Below are 22,446 nucleotides of genomic sequence, written 5' to 3'. Positions count from 1 at the left end.
AAAAAAAAAAAAAAAAAAAAAAGAGTAAGATGTTGAGGAGAACCAAAGGAATCTGGACTGGGTTTAAGGAGAAGGGAAGTGCAATGCTGTTCTGAAAAGAGAAAGCGCTTGATATAGAGAAAAAAACAGAAAGGCACCCAGACGATAGAATAGGTACAATTCACAAACATATTCCAAGTTGCAAACCAAATAAAGTGTTAGTCGAAGTGTCAAACTGCTCAGATCCATCCAAGAGAATATGACTGAGAACTGGCAAAGACAAGACTCCCCCAGACAAGCATTTATATAATTAAATGGCCTCTTCACACACATTCCACTTTGTGCTGGCTTGGTGACACCACAAGCACTCTGACTTCAGAAAGTCACATCAGGGAACACCCAGGAAAGGCCAGGTTACAGAAGCCTCATTTAAACACCTCATTCTCCAAGGTCTACACGGTAATGCCTGCAAGTTCAACCCCAGGTTTAGGCAGTTTTCCTTCTTCAAAATGAAAATTATCCAAGTCACTAACGTTAAAAACAGACCTATAGTCTGTGTTTTAATTCAGAAGAGAATTCCAGATGAGCTCAAGGAGGGTTCTTTGCTTCCCTACCAGAGAGCCTTATCGGTCTTCCTTACAACACCTCCAGCAAGAATTCTTGTTTGTTTACTGCAGGGTGGGCTGGAACATTCCATTAACAAGCTTTCAAAGGTATACACAAAAATTCCAGCTCTTGAAAATTTCAGAGGAATTACACAGTAGCTTGTTCGATATGAAGACATCATTTATTTACACCAAGACCGCCTCTTAAGAATTTCTTCTTAAGATGGATCTGATTAGAAGTGTGCGTTACTTGCCACATTTGACCTACTCAACTTTTGATATTAGGAGCCACAAAGATGATATAAATCTTTCATTCGTATTATTAAAATATTTGGGTTTTTTTAAACAATGACATGAAAACTAAACTCTTAGGATATGGTCTCAGGATATATTCAGTAGCCATTTAACTATTTAGGAGAGAACATCAACAGAGCATGAATACTTTAATTCCCATTTATCAGCCAGGAAACCAGCTCTCTGAGTGATTTGCCCAAGAGACCCACAAATGTATCACTGGTTTAAACTCATGTAGTAATCAATTTTTAAAATGTAAAAAGTAATCATTTTTGCTTTTCTCCCTCAAGGTAGAATAATCTCCAAAATTAATACATTGATTTATGCTGAGCAATTATTCTGGGCCAACTATTGCCTTTAATTCTAGGAGAACAGCAGTCAAGCAGACAGGGCTCCTATGTCCAAGGAGTTTCCCCATGAGGTTGAGAAATAATCGTTTGTCAGTCAGCTGATATAAATGGCAGGTAGTACAAATCAGACTAGAAGGTGAAGGCTAGAGGAACAATAAGAAATTGGTTACCAACCTTGCCATAAATTCATTGAGAGATTTTTTTTTTTTAAAGTCATGTTCAAGAGTCTCTGTAAGCTCCTGAATTGCAAATTTCAGGAGTCAAGAGAAACCAGCACTTTAGAGCAAAAAGGACTAGATGCATAAGGAAATATAATTCCTGTGACAAAACATTAATGGAAAGATGATCTGCTATCAACCTTAGCACTGCAAACTTACCCAATCCTAGAAGAAACTCGAATTTACGTTTTTCAAAGCACAGTTTATCAAAATAAAATGTTTTCTTTGTATAGAGACACTCTTTAGTCGCATGTCAGTCATTTCCACGCACCTCCCATTGTGTTCCTAGAGATTCCATCTCTCTCTGGAACAAAGGACCAGCAGCATTCATTCCTGGATTCAGGGAGTAACTTCCAGAGAATAAAGACTTGAAGGATCCTGCAAACCATTGTGTGCTTTTCTGAGACTCTTGAAAAAAGAACAACAGAAATTCTTCACTGTTTCTCCAGCTGAGTAGCCTGTCTTAAGGCAGTCAGGCCAGCAGGAGGGAACAGCAGCTGGGGACGTTTCCCCAAAAGGTCCTCAGGTACTGTAAGGATGCTGCTTGCTCGAGATCTAAAGCATATCCTTACTGTGTTTTAAGAACTATTCTTGAAGGCTTTTCCTTCAATTCATAATCCTAAAGTACTTTGTTTCTGATGAAAATGTAAGATATGTAAATGACTTTTCTACCGAGTGGTTACAACCTTTGAATTAAGTGAAATCAATCCTGAATTCCATATTCTCAAAAGAGAGAGTTACATAAAACTCTTTTTAAGTAATAGCCAATTGAACTTGGAATATCCCACATGGCTTAGTCAAGTGGAAGAGATGGATCTACTGACAGCAGAATAGAGAAAGGACAGAGGTAATCATTGATCCATGCTGTTAATTCAATGATTATCTGCTAACATCTCTACCCTGTTTATACAGACCAACACTTGTCTCACTGTAATTACTGGTGTACTTGTTTGTCTTCACCAACTGTGAGCTTCTTAAAAACAAGGTAACAGGTCTTTGCATCTCTCAGCTCATTCAGTAAACAAACATTAATTCTACAAGATTTTAATGTGGTTTGTATTTTCCTACATTGCATTTAGCAGAGTAGAAAACTCCTACGTCCATTGCTCATTTGAACTGCTTTTAAAAAGCTTAGTCTTAAAAACATGCTTACCAAAACAACCGATCTTTTTTTAAATTTTTTTAGAAAACCACTGATCTCTAAATAAAGAATGAAGTCATCACCAAAGCAATACTTGCACCTTTTAACTATATAAAAGAAAATTTTAAACTTACATCTTGTGCATCCAACCCAATGATGCATTTATAGAGCAGAAATAGAATTGTCTTCACACAACTGAAGGGGAGCTATGTAGGTACTCACAATAGCAGAAGATGGAGGCCCACAGACAATGTTTCCTGGAGTTGGGGGATGGTGGAATTTAAACATCTAAGCCAATCATGCCCTGGGCTTCCTTACTGCAGCCACAGCAACTTTCCTGTTTATATTCCTCAATCGCAAAACCAAGACGACACCTTTACCCTAGCAAGTCACATGAGAGGACTCTTTAAAAAAATAAAGTAAGGAAAATATTATCTAGTGAACTGCTTGGAAATATACATCCAAAGGTATACCAGTCGTCCAGTTACTCATTTGTCATAAATTGCTGCTCAACCATCAATACCATGTCATGCCAGCTGATTACATATTCCAAGTACATAATCTACAACCTCAGGGCTTCAAAACAAAACATGAAGTTTGGTAATCAGCCAGCCATATGGTGAGTTAGGGATACTCGACGGTGCATAACATAAAAAGTTAGCTGCAAAGAGCTATCACGAATGGATAAAGAAGATGTGGCACATACGTACAATAGAATATCACTCAGCCATAAAAAAAAACGAAACTGAGTTATTTGTAGTGAGGTGGATGGACGTAGAGACTGTCATACAGAGTGAAGTCAGAAAGAGAAAAACGAATTCCGTATGCTAACACATATACGTGGAATCTAAAAAAAAATGGTTCTGAAGAACCTAGGGGCAGGACAGGAATAAAGACGCAGACGTAGAGAATGGACTTGAGGATATGGGGAGGGGGAAGGGTAAGCTGGGACGAAGTGAGAGAGTGGCATGGACATACATACACTACCAAATGTAAAATAGATAGCTAGTGGGAAGCAGCCGCATAGCGTAGGGAGATCAGCTCGGTGCTTTGTGTCCAACTAGAGGGGAGAAAGGGAGGGAGATGCAAGAAGGAAGAGATACGGGGTTATATGTATACATATAGCTGATTCACTTTGTTATACAGCAGAAACTAACACACCATTGTAAAGCAATTATATTCCAATAAAGATGTTAAAAGAAAAAAAAAATAAAAAGAGCTATCACTGCCCTTTTTATTCTACTACCCAATTTAAACCCAACTGACTTGACCCTACGGAGTAGATGATCCCTAGCTATGCTCTCCCTCCCGAGGGCTCCTTTAGATCCATATGGAATTGCCACTCTAATGTTAGTGGGGAAGGGCGCCAGGGGAAGAGGGGGAGATAAAGGAGCCGCAGCTGCAGAGAACGCCATTGGCTAACTCATAAACTGAATTCATATCAAATGAGCCCATCTGAGTAATCAGCCACATACAACCGGAATGTGTCCCGTCTTGTCTAAAATGAGACCATTTTAAGACAAAGTATTGATTTAATAGTAAGAGTAGCACATGTTTATAGTATAAATCTTGGAGAGGGTATGAGAATGTCCTAGAGCCCAAAGCAGCTCACAGATATAGACAATAAATACCCAGCCATCACCTCAACTATAACTACACTTTGAATACGTAAAAAGGAAGCTTATTACAATAAAAATTTTGCAAATAAAGTATCAATATCTAGAAATGTTTTAGAATGAGTAAGTTGTATTGCCAGATTAGACTTGCCTACTGGAACCCTGCATTATTATTTAACTACAGGTTATTTCAGAAATCATTTCCCTATCACTGTAAAAACCTACAAACTTATTTTATTTAATAAGAATTTGATCATTAAGAATCAGCTTTAGAGCACTAGGCACTGTCCTGCGAGAGACCCCAGGGTTGACATGAAAACGCTTATCTCTAAGAATCTTAGTTCCCACTAAGGCCAGAGACACTCAGGAATGAGACAATAAAAGTTGAATACTGACCACCAAGGATGACATGTAAATGCGGGGGTGAGGATTAAATCACAAATGTTGTCTTAACTGTATTCAACCCCCTACCCCCAAAGAAAACACTGTGATATTTGCTAAAGATGCATTACAAGCTGGTTCTCCAATGTGAAAGTACAGCTAAGGCCAACACTCTGAAATATGCCTTATCTGTATAGCATGATGTCACACGGCCACAAAAGACGCCCTTCTGTGCCTTTAGCCCTTACTGGACCATAGGTTTTGTGCTAGAAACTGACATCCAAAGTTGAAGGAAGCAAAGTCCTGGCATGGATGAACTCACCATTTAGAGTAAGTGGTCACAGCACAGAACCAGGGCCAAATTCATATCTACTTCATTAGGTTTATAATCCATTGATGTGTTAAGATTTAAAATCATACGCTCATCTGGAGGCCTAATACTCCTGACCTCACAAAGACTGTTACAAACATTCATTGGTTAAGGTGCTCAATACTACTGATCCATGACATTCAGTGACTTGCAAGGATGGATGAGAAATATAACCACAGCCAGCGCCAGCTTTCACTCACTGCGGTTTATGCCTGAGAAGACCTCACAGTGTAATACTATTTGTTTCCCAAATAACAATACGATTTCATTCCTCCTTTGACACTCTACCTTAGGAGGAAGCTCGGATGCAGGAGCCATTAGTACTAATCACTCCATAATGTCCCAGGGCTTTAGTACAATTACCACTAAGGTTACCGCTTGGAAACAGAATCCTTACACTAATTGGAGTTCATCAGATTTTCATCTTCATAGTAAGCACAACTGATGAGCTGAAATTTCCCGTCCATAAATGGAAGTTACCTCAGCTGCCCAAGGACCTCAGCCTTTCAGAGGACGCGTGCGCTCCATGAATATAATGTCCTGTAGGCAACCTCTGACACTGAACAAATACGGAGCGCTTGCTAAGTCCCAGAACTGTTGCACAGCACTGTAACGGATCAACCAAACTGACACACCCCTGCCTCCCAGGTCTTTCCACCTAGAGGAATGGAGACGTTAAATAATCCCATCAGTTTTGATGACTGTGGGGATAAAACTGCCAAGTGTTCTGAGAGGTGTGGGGATAATCAAGAAAGCCGTCTCTGAGAAAGTGGCATTTTTAAGCCGAGGAGTACTCGGACAACGGGGAAAAAAGAACACTCCCGGCAGAAGAACAGTGGGAAAGAGCTTGGAGCCTTGGGAGAACTGAGAGGCAGGCCGTGAACAGAGGGTGGGTGACGGCGAGGACCAGAGGAGGCTGAAGAGGAAAACAGAAGGTGAACACGTGGGAACTGACAGATCAGCAAAGGATTTTTACATTTTATTCTAAGTGTAACAGAGAGTCATGATAGAAAAGTCTTCAGCACAGGAATGCCATGATTAGACTTAGCAGAGGAAGACAGCAGTAATCGAGGAGAGGGATCCAACTTCGACTAGGTCCCTAGCTTAGTGTAGAGAGGAATGGACGGATGTGAGGGCTAATATAAGGTAGACGCCATAGAGCTTTGTTAACAGGAAGAGCCCAGTTTTCTGGAGTGAATGGAAGAAGGTGCTATTAACCAGAAGTCGAGCACTGAAAGAAGACCACAGACATTGGCTCGAAAACAGATGTGGCATAAACCAGTTAAAATAAAAAATTCAGGGCTTCCCTGGTGGCGCAGTGGTTGAGAATCTGCCTGCTAATGCAGGGGACACGGGTTCGAGCCCTGGTCTGGGAAGATTCCACATGCCGCAGAGCAACTAGGCCCGTGAGCCACAACTACTGAGCCTGTGCGTCTGGAGCCTGTGCTCCGCGACAAAAGAGGCCGTGATAGTGAGAGGCCCACGCACCGCGATGAAGAGTGGCTCCCGCTTGCCACAACTAGAGAAAGCCCTCGCACAGAAACGAAGACCCAACACAGCAAAAATAAATAAATTAATAAACTCCTACCCCCAACATCTTAAAAAAAAAAGAGCCTTTAAAAAAAAAAAATTCAACAGTAACTCACATTGCAGGTTTTATGCAGAAAATAATTTACCAGTGAAATTTTTTATAAAAGATATTAAACAGTACCAACTTTCAATTAGTTTAGGGCTGCTGGTTCATCTAGAATCATCACAGTGAATTACTGTATTCAATTAGACTGTGGCTTAGTGAGGTAATATTTTTACTGCCGTAGTTAACACAACATGACGTGACCTGCAGCCTGAAACAGAAAGGCAACGGCTGAATCACTTGAGAGGGCACTTTCAAAAGCTGTAAATTGCTTTTTGAAAAAGAGCATCTCCAAACTGTTCAGTGAAGACATACCCACATCCACATTTGTTGAGAATGCCCCTCAAAAAATCCCTTCAGGGGCTTCCCTGGTAGCGCAGTGGTTGAGAGTCCGCCTGCCGATGCAGGGGACACGGGTTAGTGCCCCGGTCCGGGAGGATCCCACATGCTGCAGAGCGGCTGGGCCCGTGAGTCATGGCCGCTGGGCCTGCGCGTCCGGAGCTTGTGTTCCGCAACGGGAGAGGCCACAGCAGTGAGAGGCCCGCGTACAGGACAAAAAAAAAAAAAAATCCCTTCAGTATCATTACTTGTTTTAGTACTTGGAAAGGCCCCAACATTCATGAGCCTCGATTTCTGTTATCATCAAAGACTTCACATGACTCCTGACACTAACTTCCCACTGTTTACTGTCCCTCTGTGCAGAAACCTATCAAAACTCCAACCATTCTTCCCACATTTGCTTTCTGTTAAAGCTTGTATCTTCTAATGTCTTCAAGTCTCTATGTAATAAAACTTGCCCTGTAGTAATACTCTGTATGGTGAATCCCTACCAACAAGCATGGATGCTAGAATGGGATTTTAAACTGGCTTACACATCTGGTCAACTCTTCCATCTAGAGTAGGAAGGGCTCTTTACCAATGCCACTATTGGTAAGAGTTTTTTGTCTGTTTGTTTTTTGTTGTTGGTTTTTTCCCCCAGAATACCTCTATTTTAATTTACCCAAGACTGGCTAGTTCTTTACACGACATGGACTTTACACGACACGGACACGACAAGGTAAATCCTTCTCTCTTCCTTTATTCACTCTTGTCATTTTTAGCTATATGGATAACCAATGGGAAATGCTTCAAGCAGAGGAAAAACATGATCATACAGTGCTAGAATGAAAACTAGGCTTCACCACGTATTAATGCCTATTGATTGGTGGCGACTGCCTAGAGCACTGTGTTGAGAAGGATTCTGAGGCCTCATCCATAGACCCAAGTCCATCCTGAGTAAAACAGAGGGAACGGTACCTGCATACATACTTTGCCAACCCCAGTCCAAGGGAGCCACAAAAACAGGCTTTGAATCACACACAGGATCTACCTTTTCCAGCAACGTGAATCTCAGGGAAATTAACTTCTCTGCATCTCATGTTGTCCAAAGAGAACACTACTTAGGTTTGCCTCACATGGATTTGTGAGGATTAAACCACAGGCTCCAGGGTAGCTCATCTTGAGGGCAGGGAAAATGGCATTTTGCACAGGGGCTTCGAATGTTCCTCGCTGTAAACCACCTTTCCTAATATGAAACATGAATTGTTATGAGCTGTGTCCCCTCCTCCCACAGATTCATATGTGGAAGCTCTAACTTCCAGGGCCTCAACATGTGATTGTATTTGGAGAGAGGGCCTTGAAGTCCAATAGGACTGATGTGTCCTTATAAAAAGAGATTGGGACATACAGAAAGAGACACCAGGGGTGCACGCACGCAGATGCAAGACCCCGTAAGGACACAGCAAGGAGGCCATCTGTAAGCCAGGGAAGGAGACCTCAGAGGAAAACGAACGCCCTGACTATCCACACCTTGACTTTGAAATTCTAGCCTCCAGTCTGGGGTATTGTGTTATGGCAGCCCTAGCAGATGAATACAGGAACAAAGCATCCCTGCCTCTGCCATTCCTATCCCTGCAAGAGCATCTCCACCCTCCTGTTCCTTGCCTTCCTCCTCACGTGCTCTAGTCTCCTTTTCTCCCCAGAAAACTCTAGAAGGAGGGGGCAGTGCGGGGCTTGGAAACGAGGTCATTGACCGCTGATCTAGTTTTGCTTCCTGTAGCGTACTTACCAGAAATCCTGCCCACGCAAGGGGAATCCAGACACTCTTAAGAACAGAAAGGAATGGCATTCCCCTCTCTCCATCCAGAAATATGGCTGCAAAAGTACCTCGTTGAAACTTCCCTCAAGTGTAGCCATCTGCTCCCTCTCAGAAGGATTTTACAAAGCTCACTATTTCACAAAAATGCTACTGTATCCAAATGTCTCTCCCTCTCTCAAGATGAGATGGTTTAATTAGCTAGGGTGGCAGTTAAATGTGTTATCAGAATCAGATTTCAATGGAAATTCATCCCCAGCCAACTCACATCTCACACTAACCGTGGTGCACGTTAGTGATCTAAAACATTTATTCTAGTAGATATTTTCTCTACTAGGTAAACTATGCAAACAATTGCTGGCATGTCAGGGCCTGCTGGTTTGCCATGCTGTGTGCTGCTAACATTAATTGTATTATATTATGCTGTCTAAATACCCTAAGGGTTTGGGAGGTTTGGGGGTCGATTTTTAGATATATCTCCCTCAGGTCACACCCTCTTCCAACAGAAATCATGCTCAACTCAAAACTGGCTTGAGGGTTTTTTTCACTCCCCTTAGAAACAGCAGTAACATTTTTTGCAGTATTACATCATTCTGGACTTCTTTATCTGGGATTCTTGGCTATCTCACTACAGGTATGACAAAGGATACTCCTTAGGTAGTATGCCTAGCAAAGTGGATCAATAACAGGAAAGAGATATGCAAGCAGTAGCTCTTGGTCTTACAGAAGGCAAGTTAAAGGGGGTAGCATGGGTACAAATCCTAATTTAACTGGGGACAAATCCTAATTTGCCACCTGCTTCCTTTAACCACCACTTCTCCATTTAACATGGTAATATTTGTTGCAGGGAAATAAGGATACAGTCAAAGAATGTGTTACTATCGACAACATTAAAGTTTAAAGTACAACAATGTGATATTTTTTTAAGCAGGAAGGACTAATTAACATGGCTGATGAGGCAGAGGGATGTGAAGCCTGTTGACATTCAAATTCAGTTTTTCAGGAGTTCATTTTTTGGTTATATTCTCAGCACTCAGAGTTAGGAGTAAATCAAACATCATAGCTTAGAAATATTAATGGAACTCCTTTCCCATTTAAAACTACAACTCTTACCTTTTGTGTTATAATCCCATCATGTGGTTGCTTCTCTCTGCATTGTAGGACAACCCTCATACCCAACTACCCACCCAGCCACCCACCCAGGAGACTTTATTATGGATGAAATCGAAGCTAAGCTCTCTGGATAGTGGAAACAAAACCAGTAAGAATAGAAAGGGTGGAGGTAAATGGAGTGAGCTACTAGCTCTGTCTCTTACACCAGAGAAACTTTCAGTGAGACTTTTCCTTAGTCAACCACCAGATTAGGTGAGGAAGAAGACTGATAATCATGTGAGTCACATGAAGAAACACATACCTGGGAAACTCAATCTTGTATTAACAACCTTCTTGAGAACATTGCTACAAACACTTGTTACTATTTGTCTGAAAACCACACACTGAAAGTGCTGGAAAAGTCCAGTTGGGTAAGCCCTAGGAATTCAAAGCTTGAGGTCTCAACAAAAGATCACCAGGGCTACTGAGGAAACCCTAGTGCCACAATAACCTCTGGTCAATAAGGGTAGTATTCACTGAGGCTGGGTGATCACGAGACCCCCCAAGAGCTATTGTCACCAACTGTTAACTGAGACTCTTCCTTTCTTCCTTAGGAAAATGAGTCATTCAGAAAAGATTCCAGAACACCTCATTTAATCATTTAAGTCTTTAGTGAATACCCAAGTGGTCATATAACCTCACCCTACCTTCTTGATGGAATGCAGGATAAAGGAGGAGAGAAAGTCATCTCAAAATCTCTCCACCTGTAAGTCACTGATTTCTCTCAATTTTCCTTTTACCCAATAGTCTTAAATATGCCGAAAGCAAATACAGATGATGTTATCTTGTATTGAAACAGCTGAGAACATTTGTAAAGGTCAGAGACAGCAAATATTCCTATAGCTCCTACAGTTTCCAAGACAAGCTCAGAGAAGCTTAAAACAGTACTCTGTGACTACGCAACGATTCCAAGGAGACACTCTTCTCTATAACCTTAAGAAACTGGGATGTCCTCAGTTATTAGATGGTTCCTATTATGTTCTCTTTTGATATACTATTTTCCCAATTAGATCTTGTTACTATTTAACTTGGCTATCGTATTAGTCTGTGTGGCAATTGCGTTTTGAATGCCTGGCAGTGGGTAAATGATGTGGGTCTTTTCAAAATCACTTGGCCAAGCAATCCAGGAAACTTGTAATTTAGAAAGCTTCACCAGGAAAAGCTGTTCTCTGACATCTTTTTCTTCATAAACTTACAAAAAACTTTTAATCTGGGTTTATTTTAGGAATATATCCATTTCTGAACCTGCAAAACTATAATAATTAAAAGCATTACAAAAACTGTGACGCCCTTGCTTATTGCAGGTTTCCCTGGGAAACAATATAAATTTATCCAAAACTTATTCTCCACTTACTGAAACGACTAAAGAGATTATTTTAAATATGAAATTAGAACTCTCTTATCCAAAACTAAACTTATCACAGCTTCTCCAAATACAGATGCACATAAACAGTTTACACTGCTAAAATCCGTTTCAAACGTCTGAATATGAAGCTTTATGAAGTGTTTTAACACCTTAAGTACTTAAGTTCCGTATCTTAATGACTACTTCAGAAACGTACAGCCCTTTTAAATCCTCTAAATCAGCCCAAATACTATAAATGGTAATGTTAAAGAAAAAAGATTAAACCTCATGTTTCACGCAGCTCTCAAACCAATAAGCCAGATGACACCAGTAATCGGCGTAAAAGCTTGTGTCCATCACCTCTCCACAGCACTGTGCAGGCTGGCTTTTCCAGGAGATTCCGGAGCATTTCGAGAGTACCATGCTCGACTGCTCCGCTCACTCTACAGCCCCAAATTAGTCTAAAACCAACTGGCTTTCTTTTCAAACTCCTACCCTCCACGTGCAGGCTCCAAACCCTGCCACGCTGTTTATTCTAGGAGGAAAACAAAGATATGACATGAAAATTGAGTTTTCTGGGCGAAGTTGTTTTAATGCATGCCATAAATTCTTCGGCATCTAAAGGAAACCACATGCCTATAATGTAAGAAAAAAAAAAAGAGAGAAGTTGAGGGGGAAAGATGGCACGTAGATAAAGCAGTAGCGGGCAGTAAGCACGAGTGGTGTTATCAAAAGGCAGAATGGCTTCTCTGCTGGAGAGGGGAGACAGGGCATCAGGGAGAGAAACAGGGTCAGCATTGGGTTTTCAAAAACTGGAATCAGAGTCAAAAAATGGTAAGTTTTTTTTTTTTTTTTAAAGTTATAGACAGTGAGTAAGAGCTTGACTCAATCAGACAGAAGGGAGGGCCCATAGGAGTGAGGCTTTATTGAGAAATAACCTGGGTTTCCACTCAGCCACTAACCAGCTCAGGGGACCTTGAATAAACCGCTAACTTTTCTAAGGTCCTTTTGAGTTCCAAAAGAAGTGCTTTAGTCATGAGCTTTCAAACCCTCTGTTAGAATGAGGCAAGTACTTACAAAGGACTGCGGTTGAGTTAGGATGGTATTACAAGCAGCCACCAACCTTCTGTAAATGAATCTTGTGTGGGGGCAGAAGGAAAATGGGGTCACAGATTTAGGACTTGGTTTATTTCTAATCAGGCAACCCTAACTGCATAGCTGGAAGAGGGCTGACCAGTATCCCTGATTAGTATTTCAAAGGTAGAATCATAGGTAAGGCATTTGAAGGATTCCTTCCACTTGGGAAGTGTCACGAGGAAAGTGAAGGCGGCAACCAAACCCACATTTCTCTACAGCCCTGAAAAGCAGCCCTCATTCTCACCGTCATCATCCCAGAAATAATTTAAGGATGTCAGCCCACGTTCACTATGACGGGAAGCATTTCTAATCTAGAGATCACTTAATGTATTTACAGATTAAATATTTATTAGACACTGTATCTCTTCTAAGACAAATAATTTTTCATTGAAGAACTTAGTACAACTCTCTCTAAATGAATATTGAAGAAGTTAATGTGTTACAATATGTTATCCATTTTATCAAGTGTCCGTAATTACGTGAAATAAAATGGCCATGGCTTATGGGAAAGACAGCAGCATTGGCCAGCGGAATAGGGCTATCAGACATGGATTCAAATTCTATCAATTTCTATTAGCTCTAGGATCTTATGTACATTATTTAACCCTCTATTTTTTCCTTTATTCACAGGTAAAATGCATCTTACAATTTGTTCGAGGGCATAAATTGCAATTAGAGCATATGACATACAATCAATAGTCAACAAGTGTCCAATTTCGTCCCTTAACTTCTCCAGATTTAAAAGAAAAAAAAAAAAAAACCTTTGATGGAGGAAATGTCTTAAATGATAAAATCACTATATCCAAAACCTCCTTCCTATACTGAATACCTGACAGATAAAGTAAAATATAATTTCCTTCCTGAGTCCTTAAGATTCAAACTCCTGTTTAAAGAAACTATTAAAAAAAAAATTTAGCCAAAATGAGAATGATTTTATCTTCACTCAGCAGCCAAGCCCAGTGTCCTGAAGGACGAACACAAATCACTCAGGCAGGTCCCTGAATTAAATGCCTGAAAGGTCAAACGGATTCCAGGATGAACCACCTCAAATATCTGAAATTCCCAAGAACTTCCCTTTTTTTTTTTTTCTTTTCAAAGAGGCCACGATGACTAAGGCTGCCAGAGAGATAATTATTTCTAAAGATTTTGTCAACAGGTGACAACACCTTCAACATTCCTGAGTAAGACAAGCTTTAGTTTTTACTCGTGGTGTGGGTGGTAGGGATGTGGCAAAGTGAAAACTTATCTAAACTGGTTTATATCAATCTTTGCACTAATGACTAAAACACTCCTTTCATATGCTGATGATGCACTAGATTCAGGGCACAACAAAGCCAAGTCTCTTCAGGAATATGAATGAATTATGTCTACACCCAAGGTTATCCATCTCAACAGAACAAACCAGTGAGCCTTTCTCTGAAGGTCTCTCAATTTCCAAGGACTTTCATATTATTGTTTTATACTGTAATACCAATCAATACAGAGGCTGGGGTTCTATGACTACCCATTTTGGACTTTCAAAACTAGTACAAGTGTCCTGGCAACATATTCAAGGTATCATAGCTATACTTGGAGGATTTTTCCAAACCACAGACTTCTATGTTCTACCAACTGTCCAGGGTACCACCACCAGCTTGTCTTGCAATAATAATCTTTGAAATAAGCATATAAACAGCTATAAATGTAGAGGATGAAGTACAGAAAGCTGGTCCTCTCACAACTTTACAGTGTATGTGCATTATAAAGTGTGAGGCATTGTCCTAGGTCTCTGACTATTTCACTTAATCCTTACAATAACTCTATATTATAACCCCCATTTTATAGATGAGAATTGAAGCACAGAGAAGCTAAGCAATTTGCCAAAGGTCACACAGCTAGTAAATGGTTGAGACGAGATTCTTAACCCAGTGAATCTGGCTCCACACCCAGCCCGCCAAGTCACGCTTTCTAAATATCATACTTCCTACACAATGTACAGTGGCTGAGCCCTATATTTCAAGGTGAGGTTCAAGGAACAAACCCACGAAGTCCAGTCCTTCCTCCCTCATCCAAAATGAACAAGAAAATAAAAAATCAAGTCAAAAACCGGTTCAGAAAGTGTTTAAGAGATAAGAAGGAAATGTCGTGTAAATATTTTGCCTTCCTCACTGAACACCATTTTCCTATATTATCTTGAAACGTTTCCTTATGACCTGGTTCCCTGTTGTGCTTGCAGATGACTTCCATTTCTAAGTCTCTAAAGCTTTCAGGAATTTATTCCTAGACTTCGAAGCATGCTCGAGCACAACCTTCCCTCACTGACTGCCTTCGCTAGTCAAAAAAATCTCTGCTTTCCCTGTTTTTGTTCAAAACTTCTACTGCCTTTGGAAAGCCTGATTTTTAAAGTTACTTAAACCCTCAGGGTGCAGAAGAGGGAAAACACACTCTGAGACTCTGCATCCATCTCATCCCATTTCTGAGTTCCAGAGAGAAAAAAAGGCTGTGGTCTAACCTCATTGCTTCTTAGGCTTGTGTCTTTTCAAAATTACAATTTCACTGTATCCTGGTAAGAATTTGATTCCCTAAATGATTACCTTTTACTTTTGATAAGGTTTCCTGGACATTTTTTCTCACACGGCACTTACCTAGATGTCTGTCTTAATAGCAGCGGAGGGAATGGCATTTAACAAAAACCTTCCTTTGGCAGGCTGAGAACCTCTGTGGTTTTAAGACTACCCCTGTATTTTCTCAAAAGAACTTAAATGCCATCTCTTGAGTTACATAAGCAGCCATGGTAAATTCAGTGAGGGTGGCCATCCTAGCTTCATTCAATCCACTTTGAGGCAAATTCCCATGCAGCATCTCACAGAATTTCAAATATCTACATGAGGTTTGAAATATCCTATTTCTGACTGAATACACCGAAACCCTCAGGTCTTAATCAGCGTGGAAACAAAAATACAGCTCAATATACAGAAATTAGTTACCGATGTCAATCACACTGATGACTGTGCTGAAAATGCAGACTGAGAGGTTAGGCCGGCCCCTAAGAGCCAGCCACTGTACTTATGCACTTTTCAGACATCATGTGTGGTCCTCATTATAGCCTAAAATTAGGAATTATTACTCCAATTATACAATTGAATAAAGTGAAATTCAAAGAGGTTTGAAGTAATTTGGCCAAAGTGGCCGAGCCAGTGCCTAGAGATTTTTCAAACTGACTCTCTTTTCCACTAACTACATCCTAGGAAACCTCTCCATCAACAGTATTTGCTCTTTAATAAACATTCTGGCTGTGCACAAGCTCAGTTATTTCCTGATACTAATCCACCAGAATTAAGCTGTAAAGTTCACACTGCATTGTATTATCCAAAGTCTTAAGAGGCAGAATAAATGCAAAGGATTCAGTGAGTTGAGAAAACTTGATAAAACGACAGATTCCGCACCCATTCCCCCCACCCCCAGAACTTCAACCCATACACATGCTCGGTTTTCCCTTAGCAGTTACCTGGTTTCCAGTTTACCAGCTAAAACAATCATTAAGAAGATGTTAATCTTTTGATAAACAGGGTGTAAAATGAGTAGGTAAAAACTACCTATTAGAAAGATAAAGACCTAAGCAAACCAGAGCATCGCTCGCAACAGAAGCAGACACCAAAGGCAATTGCTTTGGACAAATAGTTAGCACGCCTTTTCTGAATATTTTTCAGAACAAAATTTTACAAATGATAACAAAAATAAGGCAAAGCAACTTTATTATAAATCTTTTATTTAGGAAGCATTGTTTATTACAGCTTTTAAAGGGCTTTATGTGAATGTTTAAGCCCATAAATGAGCATGTTAATTTCAGATGCTCAATGCAACCCATCTGTTTCAGGGGTACATGGGTAAAAATTGGAAATGAGCATCTCAGTAGACTAGTTATGTTCTCCCGTCTATACACATACTGAGAAAAACAGAAAATTGATTACTTTCCGAAGACCATTATGAAGCACTGTAAAATGATATTCTACACCAACTAGTTTAGTTTCATATCATTAATAAAATTTTATTTCGTAACATGAGTATATACGTATAAATTGTGTATGAGTATATACACGGCACCTTACTTGCTTTAAAAATGGTTTCGGATTTTGCCATTTTTTTACAAAACTACAGTGACTATTGCAGACATCCATTGTTCAGTGACCGAATCTCCTCCAAACCTAAGTTTTTCATACTCCACTTATCTTGATCACGGAATGAAAATGGTTTAAAATTGTTGTTAATGTGAATTTTTTTTAAAAAAGACAAAAATTAGAGAGACAGAATATGTCACATCTTAGATTATAATATGGTTTGGTCTAGTAAATCCAGGAAGATGTAAAGATGCCTCCAAAGAGAGGGAGCCAAAGCCCATAGGGCTCTTCCGTTCAAATTAGATGTTCAAATTAGGGTGGTCTGTGGGGAGGAAAGGTCCTCCTGTGCCCACATAATCACAGCGTGAGCACCAGTTAAGGAGAGATGCGCCACTGGCGCCACTGATAATACTGTGTAGTCATTGTTGGCGCATTTTGTCAAAAGGCCCAACTCCCTTTCTCTACCTGTTAAAGCTTGCCAGAAAGCTAGTTGGATAAAAGAAAAAGATAACTGATCATTTATAATTCAATTTAAGAATTATCTTCCTCAAAAACCTAAGATTCATTGAATTGAGGACATATTGGCATATGTTTGCTATTGCATGTGGTCTATATTGACTCATCTCAAAAACATAACCTAAAGGAAAAGAAAAAAAACAACAAACAAAAAAACCCTACATCTAGCCCTCTAAACCATAAAAAAAAAAAAAAAAAACACTCAATACTAAGGAGTAGAGAGGGTAGCAGGCAGTCACCCTACCAAATAAAGGTCCTGATACAGTAAACTTGATCAATATCAAGTTTTATTAAAAAGGAACAAAAGAGATGATTTCCATTTTCCTGCCACGTGTTGTCTTGCCAGGGTGTACCGAGAATACTTAGGCATAAAATTCTCTCAAGCATGACGTACCATTGTGAAAATATTATTAATATTTAGCTCCTTTTTATACACACAGTAAGTCTCCTTTTAGTTGGTAGAACAAACTAGCCCAAAAAGAGGCCATAATCTGGTTACTGCATCACTGGAAAAAAAATCAGTCATCAACCATCAAGTGCGTGTGTGTGTGTGTGTGTGTGTGTGAGAGAGAGAGAGAGAGAGAGAGAGAAAGAATGGCTCATGGCTTCTGTTAGACACAGAAAAATGAAGAATTTAATCAACCATCTTCACCCCAGCAGCCCCAGCTGCTTCTTCCTCTCCTATCAGTGGATTTCCATCTCCATGGGGTTCCTCTTTGGGATTCCTAATGAAACAATGAGGTACTAGGAATCAAGAGAAAACAGACAGCGTTAGGATCCTGACAAGGTAACCCTTTTTCTCAGCTCTGGGTTTTGTAGGCCATCTTGTTCGTATAAACGCCAAAATGTCTTAATTTTTCCCAAGGAGTGACACTAGGGGCAATGCCCACTGTCATTTCTGAGACCAAGGTCCCTTAATCAAATGGCCAGCAGCAAAAATCTGTCAGACAAACGGTTAATTGATGCACATGAAGACAGCCACCATCACTGCAGCGCAATACGTTACAGGAAAGAGAATAATGAACAGCACGAGAAAGGAAAACAGCAGTGTTCGGTTACAAAAATATTTAATCCCCAGTTTGCCCTCATCGTCAAGGCTAATCTTATTTTTCATCAATTGAAATCGCTAAGAAAGCAAGAGATGAGATAGCCTGGAAAAGAAGAAATACACACACAAGGGGGGAAAGAAAAAACTGTCATCTGTATCCAGCGGTTTCACGCAACGTTTAGGGCAAACGCCTTTGTTCCTGGGCTTGGGAAGGGAGTGGGGGGGTGGGTGATGGAAAGATCAGATAGGGCTGCCTGGGCCCTCCACTCCCTGTTCTCCGGCGCATGCGCCACGCCAAGACAAAGGAATAGGTAATTACAGTCCCGATTCATTCATTTTGCCCGCAGTACTGAGGATCTGCTGGCCCCGGCTGTAATCCCTGGGAGGTTGATCCACACCCCTATTGCAGGAAGACCACCTCTAGACTAGTGTTTGATTTTTAACCCGCCACAGATGTGCTAGTGGCCTCGCGGCAGACCGAGGTGTGGTGTCAATCCTGGTCAAGGTACTAAAAATGCACCCGTGTGCGCTGTGCTAATTTAAGCAGAGTGAAAATTACACAGGCAAAGACTGTTCACTGAGTCCGTTTCAAGGCGGACATGTCTCCGAGGAAGCAGATCAGGAGGCCAGCCAAGCGTTCGATGAATATTCATGAAAGAATGCGGTTTGTAGCCACGCTTTGTGTGTGTGCGCGCGGACCCAGGGATTCTGCAATTTTTATTCTTGGGGTGGGGGGCGGGTAGGCGGGGGCGACTGGGCGAGGAGGGCGAACAAGGGCCGAGAGTCGGCTTTCAGTGTTAGCGCTTTAAGCAAAACCTGCTAAACCCCAAACCTTCGCTCACAGCCGGGCTGGGCGGTCAGGGGCCGCGCGCTGTCAGGTTCAAGCTCACACCCTCCCGGCCGGGCCCGCGACAGGAGGCACTCAACGCATTCTCCGAACCGAATACTCGAAAACATAAAATACTCAGATGTAGCCCACGGGTTCATGGGAAGGCAGTTCAGCCACGACCGAGGCTGGGGCTCTGATCTGCTCAGCTGTCCTTCTGGAGGCACGTTGTCGTGTGAACCTCGCGTTTCCTTGGCCACCCGAAGCCAAGATTCAGGAGTCCCACAGGTCAAGGAAACCCATCTGCTGAACCAAAAAGCCGCCTCCTCCCTTCGGATCACACCAGATTCCCCGTATTCCTTCTCCCCTCCCTCACCCCCCCCCCACCCCACCCCCCCCCCCATCTTCTGCTGCTGCGCCCCTCGCACCAAGCGCTTTCTTCCCGGCTCTGGACAGGGCCAGTGGCAGATACTCTCCCCTCGGCCTCCCAAAACCGTCTCTTCGGGACGCAATTCATTTAAAGGGTTTCACATTTGGCAATTTCCTCCTTAACTAGCAGCTTCCCTCCCACCGCCCACCCCCAACTCCGTTTATCAGGCTCACCAACCCCCCATCCTCCCCGCCCTGCGAGCGGTCGAAACCACCCACCTCGGGGCCCCCCATCACCCCAGATGCCCGAAGCGCGACGGAGGCCTCACGGAGGGGGACCGCACGACCCGCGCCGTCTAGTGGGGACCGCACCACTCCCTCCCCGCCCCGGGCTGCGGCGCCGAGAGAGAACAAAGGGCCTCGGGGGTGGGGCGGGGGCAGAGTCGGGAACGGAGGCCCCCGGTGGCCTGCAACCCGGGTCCGCGGCGGCAGCTGGGCCACCGGGGCGCGCCTCCTTACCGGATCTGGGTGCCTGTGCCGCCCCTGGGTGAGCGCGGTGCCGCGGAGGGGCCCGGGTCGCTGGCGTCGTCCGGCCGGGTGCCTGGCCGCTGGCGGTGGCTCTCTCCCCGGCTCGACGGCGGAGCCCGGAGCGAGGAGCGAGTTGGAGCGCTGCCGCCGCCGCCGTCGCCGCTGCCGCTACTGCTGCCGCCGCCGCCGCTGCAGCCTCTGCATTTCTCGCGCTCGCGCTCCCCCTCCCCTTCCTGCCCAGCGCCCTCCCCCGGCGCGTCCGCCCGCCCAGCCTCCCTCCTCCCGCTCACCCCGCCCACCTCGCTCCCCTCCCTTTGCCTCCATCCCGGTGCCCCTCCCGCCTCCCCTGAGTTCCCCGCCGCGCTGGGGCCCCGCCCGTCTCCCTTCAAATCCCCTCCATCCCGGTTGCCCCCACCTCCCTTCTCCTCTAAACGGCTGATCCCCTCCTTTCCTCCCCTTCCCTCCATCCCTGTGCCCCTCCTGCCTCTCTACATCATATCTGAACGCCGGTTTCCCACTCCCTCCTCACCTCCCCTCCCCTCTTCTCCCGTCCCCCTGCTCCCCACCTCTGTCGCCTCCCCTTCCCCGCGGCGCCGGAGATGTCCGTGGGCACTACTCTCTGTTTTTCTCAATCTCTCTCTCTCTCTCTCTCACTTTCTTTCTCTCCCTCTATTTGGAACGGTTGGATAAGAAGTGCTCGGGCTCTCGTTCAGACTCCAGGGGCTGCCTCGAGGTGGTGAATGACGCCCCCTGCCACCTGCTACCCTTCTCAGCATCCCAACCCGGCCGCTCGCGACGTCCGGCTGAGATTCTGATCCCCGGGCAGGCAGTGAGGTCGGGGGTGACCTGGTGGCTGCCCCCAGCCCATCAGGACAGATGCCCGCGCGGTTGACAGTGACCTCCAACTGCAGGCGCGTCTGGGCGGCGCCCCGGCCGACTGACTGCGCTCGGCGGGCGGCGGGCGTACACGCTGGGCTGAGCCGGGAAGGCTGCGGCTTTGGGCAAGCGCGGCGCTAAGGTTCAGCTGGCCGGGCGGGCGGCGTAGCCCCTGCGAGGATGCTCTCAGGACTTGGGAGAGGAAGGAGGGAAGACAAGAGCCCTAGGCAAGGAGCCGTCGGGTTTTTTTTTGATGCCTGTGCTTTAATGGAGGCACCGGTTCTCAGGAAGACTGAGTTATAGCCGAGGCAACCTGCACAGTGCCGCTCAGAAACGCACAGGTCAAAACCGTAGCCAACTGCCGTGTGTCGGCGTGGCCCGGGGGGCTGCCACTTTGTTTAACACAGGAATACAGAGTAACCACCAGGGTGGGGAGATATGCTCACCTTGCTTATCTGTTGGCAAGAAGCAAATACGACATCGTTTAGAATGGTAGCTCTTTCACTAGACAAAAGCCAATTTTTCCTTCCTGCAAAACCCATCTGAACGTTGGAACTTTCATTTGCGGCATTTGGGCGCCCTCTGGCCGTGTCTGAATTGCTTTCATGCTCGCCTACGTCGCATCTAAGAAAAGAAAAAAATGATTGAGCTGCTGTTTCCTCTCCAGGATGGTTCTGCCCTCTAGACCTGGGCCTGGATTCGAGGATAGAAATGTTTTCCAAAATCGGGGTGACAAAATGTAACCGTATTTAGGGAGGCAGACGCCAAAGGCAAGTGCATCCGCTTTCAACTGGGGTAAGTCCATTTTCGATGAACAGGGAGAAAACTTACTGGAATCTAATTACTATATTTAAATTCAGCAGGGTGGCAGTGTCAATCTCATACTAGGCTGGAAGTTTTGCAGTGGAACAAGGCTCCCCGGCTGTGCAGGTATTTACAGTTTATACAGGCCACACCAAATTAGACAAAGACATGCAAGCTGGAAGTTCACACATTAAAGCCAAAGTGGCAGGGGAATTTTGCTGTCTTTTTCATTTTTTCTTTTTTCTGTTTGCCATTTAAATGAAATAACAAAGAAGTAAATATGGTACAAAAACAGGGAAGCAAATTACAACTAGGGTTTCCTCCAAAGCATTTTATTTATTTGAATGTAAATGTTCAATAATTTAATATGTTACATATATGTCCCTCTTTCCAGCACATTATCTATGAAGCTAGATGTAGAGTTTCTCAACCTCCTGTTTTGGGCAGATAATTTTCCAATGGGGATGGGGGTGAACCTGTCCAGTGTACTATAGGCTGTTCAGCATCACTGTTGGCCTCTATCCATCCACTAGTTACCAGTAACACACACACATGTCACCACCACCAACAATAACACCAGTTGTGATGACAAAAATGTCTCCAGACATTGTCAAATGTCCCCTGGGAGGTAAAAATCACTCCAGGTTGAAAACTACTGGGCTATAATTTTTTTTAACTGTCGTGAGTAAGTCTCTAAGTTTTTCCCTATTAAATTAAATGAGCACTTACAATTTTATGCTCAAAACCTGTACTGAGTGTACTTGTTAGTGTATCTGTGTAGTTATTTCGTTTAGCATTCAGTTTTTATCCCTGTGATCTTCCAGGCATGTAAACTCACCTCAAAATTAGTAAATATATGTTCCTATTATGTTTGCATGATAAGTCTCTGGATGTTATCTTCTTTCTATCTTCTCTTTTTTCAGTTTTTCAAAAAGAGACATAAAATTTAATGTCTTCGGTGCTACTGGCTAAATTTTCATGATGGAGAAAACAAGCCTTTTAAAGGTGTGATTAGAATATAGATCAT

General features: G+C 43.1%; 1 protein-coding gene and 1 pseudogene across 1 annotated transcript in view; one reads left to right on the top strand and one right to left on the bottom strand.

Moving 5' to 3' along the window:
* BASP1 (brain abundant membrane attached signal protein 1) overlaps window positions 1-19,984 on the bottom strand; it is a 54,082-nt gene extending 34,098 nt beyond the window's left edge. The window contains exon 1 of the mRNA XM_027125359.1: window positions 19,731-19,984. The gene's annotated coding sequence lies outside the window, so the exon portion shown is untranslated. The remainder of the gene's footprint in view (window positions 1-19,730) is intronic.
* Window positions 7,615-22,136, top strand: LOC113630193 (uncharacterized; annotated as a pseudogene).
* The last annotated feature ends 310 nt before the right edge of the window (window positions 22,137-22,446 follow it).

This window comes from Aethalodelphis obliquidens, unplaced genomic scaffold, assembly GCF_003676395.1.
Source record: "Aethalodelphis obliquidens isolate GAN/ISIS:26980383/991018 unplaced genomic scaffold, ASM367639v1 scaffold29, whole genome shotgun sequence".
NCBI classification, from domain to species: domain Eukaryota; kingdom Metazoa; phylum Chordata; class Mammalia; order Artiodactyla; family Delphinidae; genus Aethalodelphis; species Aethalodelphis obliquidens.
The sequence above is the reverse complement of the archived record's forward strand: the minus strand, read 5'-3'. Positions and strand labels throughout refer to the sequence as shown.